Source organism: Pristiophorus japonicus, chromosome 2, assembly GCF_044704955.1.
Source record: "Pristiophorus japonicus isolate sPriJap1 chromosome 2, sPriJap1.hap1, whole genome shotgun sequence".
Taxonomy (NCBI): domain Eukaryota; kingdom Metazoa; phylum Chordata; class Chondrichthyes; family Pristiophoridae; genus Pristiophorus; species Pristiophorus japonicus.
The window spans coordinates 161,278,255-161,295,190 of record NC_091978.1 but is presented as its reverse complement, the minus strand read 5'-3'; the positions used below and the strand labels follow the sequence as shown (position 1 = coordinate 161,295,190).

General features: G+C 45.2%; 1 protein-coding gene across 3 annotated transcripts in view; it reads left to right on the top strand.

The window, feature by feature from the left end:
* gabrb1 (gamma-aminobutyric acid type A receptor subunit beta1) overlaps window positions 1-16,936 on the top strand; it is a 699,552-nt gene that overhangs the window by 608,844 nt on the left and 73,772 nt on the right. The window lies entirely within an intron of this gene.

The window sequence follows — 16,936 nt, the reverse complement described above, 5'->3', positions numbered from 1 at the left end:
TATGTCGAGGAACCAACCAGAGAGCTGGCCATCCTAGATTGGGTGATGTGTAATGAGAAAGGACTAATTAGCAATCTTGTTGTGTGAGGCCCCTTGGGGAAGAGTGACCATAATATGGTAGAATTCTTTATTAAGATGGAGAGTGACAAAGTTAATTCAGAAATTAGGGTCCTGAACTTAAGGAAAGGTAACTTTGATGGTATGAGGCGCGAATTGGCTAGATTAGACTGGCAAATGATACTTAAAGGGTTGACGGTGGATAGACAATGGTAAACCTTTAAAGATCATATGGATGAACTTCAACAATTGTACATCCCTGTCTGGAGTAAAAATAAAATGGGGAAGGTGGCTTAACCATGGCTAACAAGGGAAATTAGGAATAGTGTTAAATCCAAGGAAGAGGCATACAAATTAGCCAGAAAAAGTAGCAAGCCGGAGGACTGGGAGAAATTTAGAATACAGCAGAGGAGGACAAAGGGTTTAATTAAGAGGGGGAAAATAGAGTCCGAGAGGAAGCTTGCCGGAAACATAAAAAATGACTGCAAAAGCTTCTATAGATACGTGAAGAGAAAAAGATTAGTGAAGACAAACGTTGGTCCCTTCCAGTCGGATTCGGGTGAATTTATAATGGGAAACAAAGAAATGGCAGACCAATTGAACAAGTACTTTGGTTCTGTCTTCACAAAGAAAAACACAAATAACCTTCCCGATGTACAAGGGGTCCGAAGGTCTAGTGAGAAGGAGGAACTGAAGGATATCCTTATCGGGCGGGAAATTGTGTTAGGAAAATTGACGGGATTGAAGGCCGATAAATCTCCAGGGCCTGATATTCTACATCCCAGAGTATTTAAGGAAGTGGCCCTAGAAATAGTGGATGCATTGGTGATAATTTTCCAACAGTCTATCGACTCTGGATCAGTTCCTGTGGACTGGAGCGTTGCTAATGTAACACCACTTTTTAAAAAAGGAGGGAGAGAAAAAACAGGTAATTATAGACCAGTTAGCCTGACATCAGTAGTGGGGAAAATGTTGGAATCATTCATTAAGGTGAAATAGCAGCACATTTGGAAAGCAGTGATAGGATTGGTCCAAGTCAGCATGGATTTATGAAGGGGAAATCATGCTTGACAAATCTTCTGGAATTTTTTGAGGATGTAACTAGTAGAGTGGACAGGGGAGAATCAGTTGATGTGGTGTATTTGGACTTTCAAAAGGCTTTTGACAAGGTCGCACACAAGAGATTGGTGTGCAAAATCAAAGCACATGGTATTGGGGGTAATGTTCTGACGTGGATAGAGAACTGGTTGGCAGACAGGAAGCAGAGAGTCGTGATTAACTGGTCCTTTTTGAGAATGGCAGGCAGTGACTCGTGGAGTGCTGCAGGGCTCAGTGCTGGGACCCCGGTTCTTTACAATATATATTAATGATTTGGATGATGGAATTGAGTGTAATATCTCCAAGTTTGCAGATGACACTAAACTGGGTGGTGGTGTGAGCTGTGAGGAGGACGCTAAGAGGCTGCAGGATGATTTGAACAGGTTAGGCAAGTGGGCAAATACATGGCAGATGCAGTATAATGTGGATAAATGTGAGGTTATCCACTTTGGGGGCAAAAACACTGAGGCAGAATATTATCTGAATAGCGGCAGATTAGAAAAAGGGGAGGTGCAGCGAGACCTGGGTGTCATGATTCATCAGTCATTGAAGGTTGGCATGCAAGTACAGCAGGCGGTGAAGAAGGCAAATGGTATGTTGGCCTTCATAGCAAGGGGATTTGAGTATTGGAGCAGGGAAGTCACTGCAGTTGTACAGGGCCTTTGTGAGGCCCCACCTGGAATATTGTGTTCAGTTTTGGTCTCCTAATCTGAGAAAGAACGTTCTTGCTATTGAGGGAGTGCAGCGGAGGTTCACCAGACTGATTCCTGGGATGGCAGGACTGACATATGAGGAGAGACTGTATCGACTGGACCTGTATTCAGTGGAGTTTAGAAGGATGAGAGGGGATCTCATAGAAACATATAAAATTCTGACAGGACTGGACAGGTTAGATGTAGGAAGAATGTTCCCGATGTTGGGGAAGTCCAGAACCAGGGCACATAGTCTTAGGATAAGGGGTAAGCCATTTAGGACTGAGATGAGGAGGAACTTCTTCACTCAGAGAGTTGTTAACCTATGGAATTCCCTACTGCAGAGAGTTCTTGATGCCAGTTCATTGGATATATTCAAGAGGGAGTTAGATATGGCCCCTGCGGCTAAAGGGATCAAGGGGTATGGAGAGAAAGCAGGAACGGGGTACTGAGGGAATGATCAGCCATGACCTTATTGAATGGTGGTGCAGGCTCGAAGGGCCAAATGGCCTACTCCTGCACCTATTTTCTATGTTTCTATGTTTCTATTCAGATTGTGCAAGCTGTTGGTCAGAGTAAGCATGCACTCGTTTGAATACAACGTTTGATGCTCCATTCAGGTGACCACTATTTCCATGGATAAACACATCATAGCCATGGTCTGCAACATCATACCAGTCATGCTGGAGATGGACTCCTCCATTCTCCCTGCAAGCGAGCACATCGCAGCTGGAAAAGCTGCCAGAGCCTTCCGCACTTTCTGTTGCTCCTCAAGAATCATCCGCTTTGTCGATTGCCACCAAGGTTCAGCATCTTCGTCCAGCTGAGCACTGCTTGGATCGTCCTGCATCCTCCGACGAGGACTCTCCACTGCAGTCCCTGTCTCCACCATCTGCTCCTGCTCATATGTGATGTGTGAGACACCAGGTGACAACACTTCTTTCTGACTTAGTGGATCCACCAACATGAGTGTATCTGCACTGGTGTTTGGTGTGCATGGGTCATGTGACGGTGCATCCTTAGAGTCCACGACCTCCTCTGAGGAGTTGTCTTCCTCCTTTGGCTGGACTGGCTGTGGGACACTTGATGGGCCTGTGAGAGAGTAAAGACATGAATTAGAACTGTTATGATAAGAATGTTTTAAGTTATCATTATGTCGCTGATCATATGTCACTGGCTGCTGACGTCAAGTTAACATGAGTGACTGTTGTCTGCCATCTGGCTGTGTGTTATTTAATTCTGTCACCAGGTCATGGGGAGTTCCCCCACCTGTGCTTTAAGTCATGTTTGGCCCAGAAACTAATGCTATGCCTCAATATTTGAAGCTGGAGATGGACAATTGCACAATTATTCTATTTGAATTTTTTGTGTCAGAGAAGAAGGACATGTGACAACAAAGAAGACTCAAGAGGCCTTACCCTCAGGAATGAATATATAAGACTATACCTCAAAATTCTTAGATGTCTTAGAGGAGCAGTGCATTCAAAGGTTCTGGTTCAGTAGGGATGTCATAAGGGGGCTATGGCTTGCTGAGATTTGATTTGCTCAATGATCGCAACTGCCCATGGCTATTCATTACAGGAGATGTACCTGAGGACTGAAGTATGGTGAATGTTATTCCAGTGTTTGAAAAGGGATAGAGACATGAACCTAGAAATTACAGGTCAGTTAGCCTAATGTCAGTCATGGGGAAAATATTTTGAGAATTTTTTCCGAGATGCCGTCGACATTCAGCAGAAGCGTGCGGAGAGAGAAGGAATAATCAGCAAAAATGCATAAGCATCACAGAAGCATTATTTGAGGAGTCAATTAACTTTGGTTGGTAAGGACAATCATTTGATTGAATATTTTTGAATTTTTAGAAGACATCTATATTTACAGAAACTTCCTGCATGATCTCTGGACTCTTCAGCAATGACTCAGTGGGTAGCAGTCTCGTTTCAGAGTCAGAAGGTGATGGCTGGAAGCACCACGCCAGAGACTTGAGAACATAATCCAGGCTGACACTCCAGTTTTGTGCTGAGGGAATGCTGCATTGTCGGAGGTGCCGTCTTTCAGATGAGATGTTAAACCAAGACGCCATCTGCCCTCTCAGATGAATGTAAAGATCCTGTGGCATTATTCAAAAAAGAGCAGAGGAGTTCCTCCCGGTGTCTTGGCCAAAGGCACCCCTCAACCAACACCACTAAAATAGATAAACTGGTCACTATCACATTGCTGTTTGTGGGAGCTTGTGTGCACAAATTGGCTTCTGCCTTTCCTACATTACAACAGTGACTACGCTAAAAGTACTTCATTTATAAAACATTTTGGGACATCCTGAGGTTGTAAAAGGTGCTATATAAATGCAAGTCTTTCTTTTCTTATTCTTGTGTCTTTAGATAAATATTATAACAAGTGCCCTGGTATTCGGTTGGGGTGGACTGTAGAATGTTTCAGTATAAGGGGTGTCACAGTTGTGTGAGGCGGACTGGTTAGGCTGGGTGCTCTTTGCCTTCCGTCATTGTTCATAGGTTTATATGTAACCTTTAGAGCTGCTGACCAAGGGCCGTGCGGCTCTTTGTCGGCCGGCGCGAACATGTTGGGCCAAAATGGCCTCCTTCTGTGCTGTAAATTTCTATGTTTCTATGTTTCTTACAAATACTTTAATATTTCATCTGACTCAAAGCCAGGATAAATGTGAAGTAAAACACAGCAGGACAAAGCTTTGAGCGTGAGGGCTGGGAGTGGAAAATTATTGGGCCAGAGTATGAAAGGTATGAGCCAAAGCAAGGAACAAACTGGTACAAGGCACAAAGAATGAGTGCACAAGAGCACACAGAAAGCTATACTAAGCATAGGGGGAAAATGGACCAGGTTGCATGGAGAGAGCTAGACACAGCACAGATAGAGCTGTCTTAACCTGGCAAACAATAAAAAAGCAGAGACAAAAAGTTAAACAGAAAATAGGATGAAATAAATATTAAATGAAACAGGTTTTTAATTTGCAATGAGAGACTTGAAATAAGATCTTAAATAAAACTTTAAATAGACTTTAAATAAGAGAAATTTGCAAATCTACAAGAGAACAAATACACACAATGACAATCACCATCATAGGCAGTCCCTTGAAATCGAGGAAGACTTCCGCTCTAAAAGTGAGTTCTCCAGTGGTTGTACAGTTCAATGCGGGAATTACAGTCTCTGTAACAGGTGGGGCAGAGAATGGTTGAAGGAAAGGGTGGGTGGGGAGTTCGATTTGCCGCACGTTCCTTCCGCTGTCTGCGCTTGGATTCTGCATGCTTTCGGCGATGAGACTCGAGGTGCTCAGCGCCCTCCTGGATGCTCTTCCTCCACTTTGGTTGGTCTTGGGCCAGGGATTCCTAGGTGCCGGTGGGGATGTTACACTTTATCAAGGCAGCTTGGCAGCTTTGAGGGTGTCCTTGAAGTGTTTTCTCTGCCCACCTGGGGCTCACTTGCCGTATAGGAGTTCCGAGTAGAGCGCTTGCATAGGGAGTTTCGTGTCAGGGATGCAGACGATATGGCCCGCACAATGGAGCTGGTCGAGTGTGGTCAGTGATTCAATGCTGGAGATATTGACCTGAGCGAGAACACTAACGTTGGTGCGTCTATCCTCCCAGTGGATTTGCAGGATCTTGCGGAGGCAGTGCTGGTGGTACTTCTCCAGCACTTTGAGGTGTCTGCTGTATATCGTCCACGTCTGTGAGCAATATAGGAGGGCAGGTATCACTACTGACCTGTAGACCATAAACTTGGTGCAGTTTTGAAGTCTTGGTCTTCAAACACTCTCTTCCTCAGGCGACCGAAGGCTGCGCTGGCACACTGGAGGTGGTGCTGGACCTCGTCATCGAAGTCTGCCCTTGCTGAGAGTAGACAAATGGTCCACATTGTCCAAGGCCGAACCGTGGATTTTGATGACTGGGGGACAGTGCTGTGTGGTGGGGTCAGGTTGGTGGAGGATCTTTGTCTTATGGATGTTTAGCGTAAGGCCCATGCTTTCGTACGTCTCGGTGAAGGTGTTGACGATGTCTTGGAGAATGCATGGCCTCATCTCTCTTATCTGGAAGGAGGAAAACATGCCGGGAGATCTCAGAGATGTCATAATCGTGACCATCTTCAAAAAAGGGGACAAGTCCGACTGCAACAACTACAAAGGAATCTCCCTGCTGTCAGCCACTGAGAAAGTCATCGCTAGAATCCTCCTCAACCGTTTTCTCCCTGTGGCTGAAGAGCTCTTCCCAGAGTCATAGTGTGAATTCCATTCACTAAGGGGTACAACACACATGATTGTCATCGTGTGACAACTACAAGAGAAATACAGGGAATAGCACTAACCCTTGTACATGGCCTTCTTTGACCTCACAAAGGCCTTTCACACTGTTAACCATGAGGGACTATGGAACGTCCTCCTCCGTTTCGACTGTCCACAAATGTTTGTCACCATCCTCCGCCTGCTCCAAGACGACGTGCAAGGCGTGATCCTTACCAACGGATCCATCACAGACCCAATCCACGTCCGGACCAGGGTCAAGCAGGGCTGCGTCATCACATCAACGCTCCTCTCGATCTTCCTTGCTGCAATGCTCCATCTCACTATCAGCAAGCTCCCCTCTGGAGTAGAACTAAACTAAAGAACCAATGGGAACCTGTTCAACCTATGTCGCCTCCAGGCTAGATCCAAGGTCGTCCCATCCTCTGTCATCGAACTACAGTACACGGACAACGCTTGCGTCTGCACACATCGACAATAGAGTAAACTGGATAAATGGTTCATTCTCTGATTGGCAACCAGTAACTAGTGGGGTGCCGCAGGGATCAGTGCTGGGACCCCAACTATTTACAATCTATATTAACAACTTGGAAGAAGGGACTGAGTGTAACATAGCCAAGTTTGCTGACGATACAAAGATGGGAGGAAAAGCAATGTGTGAGTGGGACACAAAAAATCTGCAAAAGGACATAGACAGGCTAAGTGAGTGAGCAAAAATTTGGCAGATGGAGTATAATGTTGGAAAGTGTGAGGTCATGCACTTTGGCAGAAAAAAACAAAGAGCAAGTTATTATTTAAATGGAGAAAGATTGCAAAGTGCCACAGTACAGCGGGACCTGGGGGTACTTGTGCATGAAACACAAAAAGGATAGTATGCAGGTACAGCAAGTGATCAGGAAGGCCAATGGTATCTTGGCCTTTATTGCAAAGGGGATGGAGTATAAAAGCAGGGAAGTCTTGCTACAGCTATAGAAGGTATTCGTGAGGCCACACCTGGAATACTGCGTGCAGTTTTGGTTTCCATATTTACGAAAGGATATACTTGCTTTGGAGGCAGTTCAGAGAAGGTTCACTAGGTTGATTCCGGGGATGAAGTGGGTGACTTATGAGGAAAGGTTGAGTAGGTTGGGCCTCTACTCATTGGAGTTCAGAAGAATGCGAGGCGATCTTATCGAAACGTATAAGATTATGAGGGGGCTTGACAAGGTGGATGCAGAGAGGATGTTTCCACTGATGAAGGAGACTAGAACTAGAGGGCATAATCTTAGAATAAGGGGCTGCCCATTTAAAACTGAGATGAGGAGAAATTTCTTCTCTCGGAGGGTTGTAAATCTGTGGAATTCACTGCCTCAGAGAGCTGTGGATGCTGGGACATTGAATAAATTTAAGACAGAAATAGACAGTTTCTTAAATGATAAGGGGATAAGGGGTGATGGGGAATGGCCGGGGAAGTGCAGCTGAGTCCATGATCAGATCAGCCATGACCTTATTGAATGGCGGAGTAGGCTCGAGGGGCCATATGGCCTACCCCTGTTCCTACTTCTTAAAAAAAAACTAGACTACCCATAGGGAAAATAGGGATGATTTTTCTCTGTTTTGCCAAGGTATGCTTATTTCCAGGGTGCAAGGCAGAGGAAAAAGGGACGGAGACCCGTGTCACGGATTGATTGTCTTTCCCTGCTTCTGTGCTGAAGGATCAGTGGGCCTGTAGGATACGGAACTTCAAGTGCATATCCAAGTACTTTTTAAATATGATGAGGGTTTCTGCCTCTACCACCTTTTCAGGCAGTGAGTTCCAGACTGCCACAACCCTCTGGATGAAAAAGGTTCTCCTCAACTCCCCTCTAATCCTTCTTTCCAACATTATACTCCATCTGCCAAATTTTTTCTCACTCACTTAGTCTGTCTATGTCCTTTTGCAGATTTTTTTGTGTCCCACTCGCAAATTGCTTTTCCTCCCATCCTCCCACAAACACAGAAATGTAGGCGGAGTCAGGTCAGGTCAGAAAGAGTACACCTCCTCACGTGCTCAGCTACAGCGGGTGAAAGAGGATCATTCTTATTCTGATCTAGCTTAATAAAATATGGAAAAAGTATAGCAAAAGCGAGTCAGGCCAGACTTTTTGGCAGATTGCTTTAAATCAGTGCAACTGAGCTTTTGTTCCACATCAATTCTCCAAAAGTTTTTTTTTTGCACATCTGAATAGTTTTTAACTTTTAAGTATTCACCATTGACATCATGGCATACGATCTCCGGAACATGCTGATAGTCAACAGGATTTTACTCAGCAGCACGCAATTTCACAAAATAGTGACTGATTGCTTTGTAGCATTTGCAGTGTGAAAATAGAAACCCATCGAAATTACAGTTTATGTCAGCACTGCAGGATTTGTATGAATGTAAAACACTACTAAAATAAAATTCAGCAGTGCAGCAACACTGCTGTGAATTCCAACAAGGGTGATATCCATACAAGAGACAAGGCTGAATCATTGAATCACAGAAATTTACGGTACAGGAGGCCATTCGGCCCACCGCGTCTGTGCCGGCCAAAAGAGAACTATCCAACCTAATCCCACTTTCCAGCTCTTGGTCCATAGCCCTTCGGAACTTCAAGTGCATATCCAAGTACTTTTTAAATATGATGAGGGTTTCTGCCTCTACCACCTTTTCAGGCAGTGAGTTCCAGACTGCCACAACCCTCTGGATGAAAAAGGTTCTCCTCAACTCCCCTCTAATCCTTCTAGCAATTACTTTAAATCTATGCCCCTGGTTATTGCCCTCAAATATGAAGTATTAGCAAGTGTCTTCAGCCTAAAATGCTAAGTGGGAATGCCTACTTGGCTTCCCCCCAGGTTCCTACCACCATAGATGCCAGAATCCAACCATTTAGTTCACTCTATGTCACGTTAAGAAGTGGCTGAGTAAATGACACAGCAAAGGCTATGGGCCTGGATAATATCCTGGCCATAGTGCTGAAGACCTGCACATCAGAACTAGATTACTCTCCCAGTACTCCAAATGGCCTCAGATCCCAAGGAGCCCTCTTTTAGTGATATCAGATACTGGAATGTGGCCCATAGCTCAAAGAATCCCCCTATAAATCCTCCCAAACTCTGGAACCACCCAAAGTATTGCCAGACTCTAGGGGGCCGAAATTCAACCCTGCTGGAAACGGGTCACACCTACCGTTTTTGTTGTGTTCTGTCTGCCGCAATGGATGCGGTGGCCCATTCTGCGAAATTCAGCACTTTGCCTTTTTTTTTGAGCGGGCCGTAAGTCGGTCATATTGGGGGCGGAAGTGAGGGCAGGATGGATTGACCGTCACTAGTGGGCCGGAAGTGGGGGCAGGATGAAGTCTCTGCCGCTGTCAGTCATCAGCACGGGCCGATGACGTCATCGCACTGGCGCGTCACCATGTCTCTCCCCTTCAGCTAAAGGGGAGAGCCGCTGCGAACTCTGCGTTTAATTTAGTTAGGTCCACTGAGCTACCAGGGAGGGTTTCGGCCGGGCCAGCAGCCAACAAAAACAAATAAATTGGCATTGCCGGCAGCGCCACCTCTCCTTTAGTGGCGGTTGTGCCGCAGACCAACAAGGAGTGCATCGACACAAAAGTTGTCGGGGGCACCGAACGACGGCCGGAAGACTTTTACAGTTGAATTTCGCTTCCGGGGCAGGACTTCAGTGGTGCGCCCTCTAATGATACACTTAGGAGGCTTTGGCAGCAGCGAGGCAGAAGTGGGGGGAGCAGGGCGGATCTTCATACTGCAGCAAAAAAGCCCCGAGGTGAATTTAGCGAGCATCGCCAGTCCACCGCAAGTCGGCAGTCATTTGGCACCAGCCCATGGCCTCTGCTTTCAGGCAGCCAGAGGCCTCTTCAGGAGACTGAATTTCAGCCCCTAGGTCTCCTTCTTGGTGATCTCAAATCCCAGGACTGTCCTCAATGCAGAGAAATTAGTGCTCTGATTCTGCTACTGAGCAAACTGTTCTCATAAAACCCCTGACTCACTGTGATCAATAGCACAGTATTTCAGCTACGTTAATTAAAACTGCAACCAAGCTATAAGTATATGTGCTGTCACTATAATTAAGCTATGAAACTGAGGGAGATTTTAATTAAAGGGGTAGAAACTAGACCTTGTTGCACCCATCGACAGTGAAGAACAGGCGCAATGAGACTCAGTGTGGGGGCCAACGTACTGCACCTCAAACAATTATGAGGAGTCCATGGAGGCCATCTAAAACAGGAGTAACACACTTACATATGCAAATAAAGGATCTAACGTCTAATTCAAGCCGAAATTGGTCATCGCTGAGTAGGGCAGGTGTTAGGTGTTGGGATCATTCCCTGCACCCATTGGCACCCACAACCTGGCCAAAACAAATTTCAAAGCTGAATTGTCTGTTTTATTCCTCTCAATATCCTGTCAATATTGATTGGATGAATCAAATTGGCCAAGGTAGCCGGGATAGTTTCATTGAACAGTACATTGTGGAACCAACTAGGGAGCAGGCTATCTTAGATCTGGTACTGTATAATGAGACAGGATTAATAAATGATCTCCTAGTAAAGGATCCTCTAGGAATGAGTGACCATAGCATGGTTGAATTTCAAATTCAGTTGGAGGGTGAGAAAGTTGGATCTCAAACCAATGTCCTAAGCTTAAATAAAGGAGACTACAAAGGTATGAAGGCAGAGTTGGTTAAAGTGGACTGGGAAAATAGATTAAAGTGTAAGAGGGTTGATGAGCAGTGGCAGACGTTTAAGGAGATATTTCATAAATCTCAACAAAAACATATTCCAATGAGAGGGAAAGACTTTAAGAGAAGGGATAACCGTCCTTGGCTAACTAAGGAAATACAGGATGGTATCAAATTGAAAACAATGGCATACAAAGTGGCCAAGATTAGTGGGAGGCCAGAGGATTGGGAAACTTTTAAAAACCAGCAAAGAATGACTAAAAAAATAATAAAGAAAGGGAAGATAGAATATGAAAGTAACTAGCAGGAAATATAAAAACAGATAGTAAGAGTTTCTTCAAGTATATAAAAAGGAAGAGAGTGGCTAAAGTAAATGTTGGTCCCTTAGAGGATGAGACTGGGGAATTAATAATGGGGAACAGGGAATGGCAGAGAATTTGAACAAATATGTTGTATCCGTATTCATGGTAGAAGACACTAAAAGCATCCCAATAATGGATAATTAAGGAGCTATAGGGAGGGAGGAACTTAAACAATCACTGTCACGAAAGAAGAAGTACTCGGGAAAATAATTGGACTAAAGGTGGACAAATGCCCTGGATTTGATGGCTTGCATCCTAGAGTCTTAAAAGAAGCAGTTGCAGAGATAGTGGATGCATTGGTTGTAATCTACCAAAATTCCCTGGATTCTGCGAAGGTCCCAGTGGATTGGAAAACCGCAAATGTAACACCCCTATTTAAAAAAGGAGGCAGACAGAAACCAGTTAGCCTAACATCTGTCATTGGGAAAATACTGGAGTCCATAATTAAGGAAGCACTAGCAGGACATTTGGAAAAGCATAATTCAGTCAAGCAGAGTCAGCATAGTTTTATGAAAGGGAAATCATGTTTGACAAATTTGCTAGAGTTCTTTGAGGATGTAACAAGCAGGGTGAATAAGGGGGAACCAGTGGATGTGGTGTTCTTGGATTTCCAGAAGGCATTCGATAAGGTGCCACATAAAAGGTTACTGCACAGGATAAAAGCTCACAGGGTTGGGGTAATATATTAGCATGGATAGAGGATTGGCTAAAAAGCAGAAAACAAAGAGTCAGGATAAATGGGTCATTTTCAGGTTAGCAAACAATAACTAGTGGGGTGCCACAGGGATCAGTGCTGGGGCATCAACTACTTACAATCTATATTAATGACTTGGATGAAGGGATCGAGTGTAATGTAGCCAAGTTTGCTGATGATACAAAGATGGGTGGGAAAGCAAGTTGTGAGGAGGACACAAAAAATCTGCAAAGGGATATAGACAGGCTAAGTGAGTGGGCAAACATTTGGCAGATGGAGTATAATGTGGGAAAGTATGAGGTTATCCACTTTGGCAGAAATAATAAAAAAGCAAATTATAATTTAAATGGAGAAAAATTGCAAAGTACTTCAGTACAGAGGGACCTGAGGGTCCTTGTGCATGAAACACAAAAAGTTAGTATGCAGGTACAGCAAGTAATCAGGAAGGAATGTTGGCCTTAATTGCAAGTGGGATGGAGTATAAAAACAGAGAAGTCCTGCTACAACTGTACAGGATATTGATGAGGCCACAGCTAGAGTACTGCATAGAGGTCGGGGCTGCTGCACCGAATGCCGGGTTGGGCCGCATGCTGCTCCTTTGAAGGCCCTGACCTGCGGATGGTGCTTGCAGGTCGGGGCTGCTGCGCTGTCGAGGCAGCAGGTCGAGGCCTTCAAAGGTGCAGCGTGTGGCCCGACCCGTCATTTGGCGCGGTGGCCCGACCTGCAAGAGCCATCAGCGGGTCGAGGCCTTCAAAGGTGCATGCCGCTCCAAGGTACAGCACGTGTTGGAGAGCGGCGGCTGTGAAGAGGGCGACTGGATTGGACGTCCCTAAAATTTAGGTCGCTGATTGGAGCATGGGCGGGTACAGCATGAGCAGCGAGGTTGGGGTGCAGGAGCGGCAAGAGATCTTGGAGCGACGTGATTGGGGCCCAGGAGAGGTGTGAATTCGGGACCCAGAAGAGGCGCAGGGCCCAGGGACAGCATGGGCCAGCCCACACTGCAATATATGTGTGCACTAGGTCCTTCGAGCAGAGCTGCTCTTCAGTCGTCTTGGTTAATCCTTGCCACTGGACCAAGACCTAGCTCTGTCAAGCCCGTGTGGTGGCTGGTGTGCAACGGCAACCATACGTTAAAAAAGTTCATGCACAGGCATCTTGCACCCTTCAACATGTAGTTCGGGTCCTTTAATATTAGGTCCTCCAATGAAACACCTATGAACTCATCCCTTTTTGGCGTGGAAGCAAGTCATCCTCGATACGAGGGACCATCTCGGGTGATGATGATGATGATAATGACTATGTACAGTTTTGGTCACCTTAATAAGGATGGATATACTTGCATTGGAGGCAGTTCAGCGAAGGTTCACCTGGTTGATTCCTGAGATGAAGCAGTTGACTTATGAAGAAAGGTTGAGCAGGTTGGGCCTGTACTCATTGGAGTTCAGAAGAATGAGAGGTGATATTATTGAAACATATAAGATAATGAGGATGTTTCAAGGTAGATGCATAGAGGATGTTTCCAGTCATGGGGGAATCTAGAAATAGGGGGCATAGTTTCAGAATAAGGGGTCGCCCATTTAAAACTGAGATGATGAGGAATTTCTTCTCTCAGAGAGTTGTAAATCTGTGAAATTCTCTTCCCCAGAGAGCTGTGGAGGCTGGGTCATTGAATGTATTTAAGGCGGAGATAGACAGATTTTTGAGCGATAAGGGAGTAAAGGGTTATGGGGAGTCAGCAGGGAAGTGGAGCTGAGTTCCTGATCAGATCAACCATGATCTTATTAAATGGCGGAGCAGGCTCGAGGGGCCGAATGGCTTACTCATGCTCCTATTTCTTATGTTTTTATGTTCTTAATAGCTGCATTGGCCGAAGTTTTGACAGAATGTTATAGATATTTCCTGAGGTAACAAGTGAATATTTGGTAAAAGAGAAGATTTTGAGCTTATCGCTATTTACACTCTCCAAATTCACAGAGCAGCTCACATAAGTCATAATATTGTACCCTCCATCATCATCATAGGCAGTCCCTCGGAATTGAGGAAGACTTGCTTTCACTCTTAAAATGAGTCCTTAGGTGGCGGAACAGTCCAATATGAGAACCACAGTCCCTGTCACAGTTGGGACAGATAGTCATTGAGAAAAGGATTGGTGTGACAGGTTTGCCGCACGCTCTTTCCGCTGCCAGCGCTTGATTTCTGCATGCTCTCGGCGATGAGACTCGAGATGTTCAGCACCCTCCTGGATGCACTTCCTCCACTTAGGGCGATCTTTGGCCAGGGACTCCCAGGTGTCAGTGGGGGGTGTTGCACTTTTTCAGGGAGGCTTTGAGGGTGTCCTTGTAATGTTTCCTCTGCCCACCTTTGGCTCATTTGCCATGAAGGAGTCCCAAGTAGAGCGCTTGCTTTGGGAATCTCGTGTCTGGCATGCGAACGATGTGGCCTGCCCAGCGGAGCTGATCAAGTGTGGTTAGTGCTTCAATGCTGGGGATGTTGGCCTGGTCAAGAACACTAAAGTGCGTCTGTCCTCCCAGGGGATTTGTAGGATCTTGCGGAGGCATCGTTGATGGTATTTCTCCAGTGACTTGAGGTGTCTACTTTACATGGTCCATGTCTCTGAGCCATACAGGAGGACGGGTTTTACTACAGCCCTGTATACTATGAGCTTGGTGGAAGTTTTGAGGGCCTGGTCTTCAAACACTCTTTTCCTCAGGCGGCCGAAGGCTGCACTGGTGCACTGGAGGCGGTGTTGAATCTTGTCGTCAATGTCTGCTCTTGTTGATAAGAGACTCTCGAGGTATGGGAAATGGTCCACGTTGTCCAGGGCCACGCCGTGGATCTTGATGACTGAGAGACAGTGCTGTGCAGCGAGGGCAGGCTGGTGAAGGACCATTGTGACCCTCCAGTCCATAACTGTATCACCATAATCCTCTTCCTTCATGTTCCTTCTTCCTGACTCCCTACTGACCAATAAATCAGAAGTGCACCCAATCAGCTAAAGGCGGCAGTAAACCAACAGTTATAGTTGAGAAATTACCTTTGGCAATATTACTATACAAATATTTAACATGTTAACTTTCGTTTGTCCCTTATTTAGAAAAATACTTAATGTTCCTGATGAGATACGGGGGTCACAGCTTCAAGAGATTTCATTTTAGTCAGCTGGGTGTCTGACACACATGAAAACCCATCAGCATGTTTGCGAATCTCCAATTCAAGCTACTGCAAAATCTACAGCTACCTGTAGGATGTCTGTTCTCCCAATGTAGAGTGTACACTCTCTCATTGTATAGACATATCCAAGACATCTTAAATGCAGGTTGGCAGAGCCAAGACTTAGATCTCTAAATATGTGCTGGAGTACCACTGGTGTTCAATCTGACAGCTGGCCAGATCTTATCATTGGTAAGATTGCCGATCTTTCCAGCTAAGACTGTGTTGCCATTAGAGCTTTAGCCCGCAATTTTATCGGAAATTGAGTGAGATGAATCCCAGTCCCCATTGACAGGTCTAATCCTCCAGGTTACATTAGTGAGTCAGGCTGGCTGCTTGATCGTAAACACTGTCCTGGAGTACTACAAACCTGTCTGGATGAAGGATTGATTTACCACGTCTGCCTCAGAGGGTTGATTTTGTTCCAAACTTCCATTCCCAAGGACACCCTCTGCAGTAAGAAGCATATTCATTCGTTGGTTGCAAACATGTGACAAACATGAATTTGAATTCTTGGCTATTGAAAAACAGGTTCTAGGAGTTTCACACAAGCAATTTGATAAGTAGCACAACTCATCATAAAATGTCTCAGTTTATTAGCACCACTATCCTGAGCACAGCATTAACACACATCATATCCCCTTGATTCCGCAAGTTGGAGATGCAGAACTTCGGCAGCAGCTGTTTGCTTCTCTCTGCAGACTAATCATGGTAGAAACAAGTACTAAGTGGATGTTGTCCTATGCAACATCCAAGTAACATTCAGCAGCTGTCATCCAAAGGTTCAAAGTTTCCACATCAGCAATATGATGGACATCTGTCTCCAATGCGGTGGAAGTTTTATATATGCAGACTATAGATATACTCTCTGTGTAGTCACTGTGTGGTTGCATAAGATGGAGACTTGTTTACCTGATGCACTATCAATAAGGTTTACACTATCAATAAGGTTTACACTGTGTATATACCATGCTGGCACCACTAGAGGGTGCAACTGGGCTTTCCTGCCCTGGTGACAGGGGCTGTATAAAAGGGTAGCCACCATGCGGCTGCCTCACTCTGGAGTTACGAATAAAGGACCAAGGTCACTACAGTTTGAGTACAACACATTGCCTCGTGGAGTCATTCATAAGTGTATTACAGACATAATAGGAAGGACTTACACAGGACAGCTCGCATCATGTCAGCTGCCTTAATGTTTCAGGTATCCAAGTTGAATGGCATGTGCCATGTTTATTCATCACCAATCTGTTCATCCAGGACCTCTTGAGGGGCTTTGTTAAAGAATATCCCCAGGATACTCCATGTAGACCGGAATCCCCCTTCCCTGCGATTGTTTCTCTTTTATGCCATAAATTCACCTCACAACTCAGCCTCGGATCTCATATGTAGATCAAAGGAAGCCCTTCCACCACGTGCCTAGAAATTCTGAATCACGAGGAACTGTTGGGATGCAGTACAATACACTGCAAGCTTCAATTTAACTGAGGCAAAAAAGGCCAAAATGCCCTCCACCTCTTTTCATTGTGGTCTCAAAGGACAGTGTCCAGACTGATGTTAGTATCCACCAGACACTGATATGAATCGACAAGCATAAAAGATCCCCCTTAAATCTACAAATCAATAATTTCAAGATATCTTTTAGCCATCAAAAGCCATACGGGCTCAACAACCACCACCATACCCCACTGGTCATCCCATTTTTCAAAATGGTGAGTAGACTGTACCCCAGGTCTTTCTGTCACCAATACAATATCAGTAGAAAAAAGGAGTGCAGCAATATTTCCAAAATTGCCTGAAACAGGCATTCCAAGGCCGTTCCTTATGATGTCACCCAACATAACATTAATG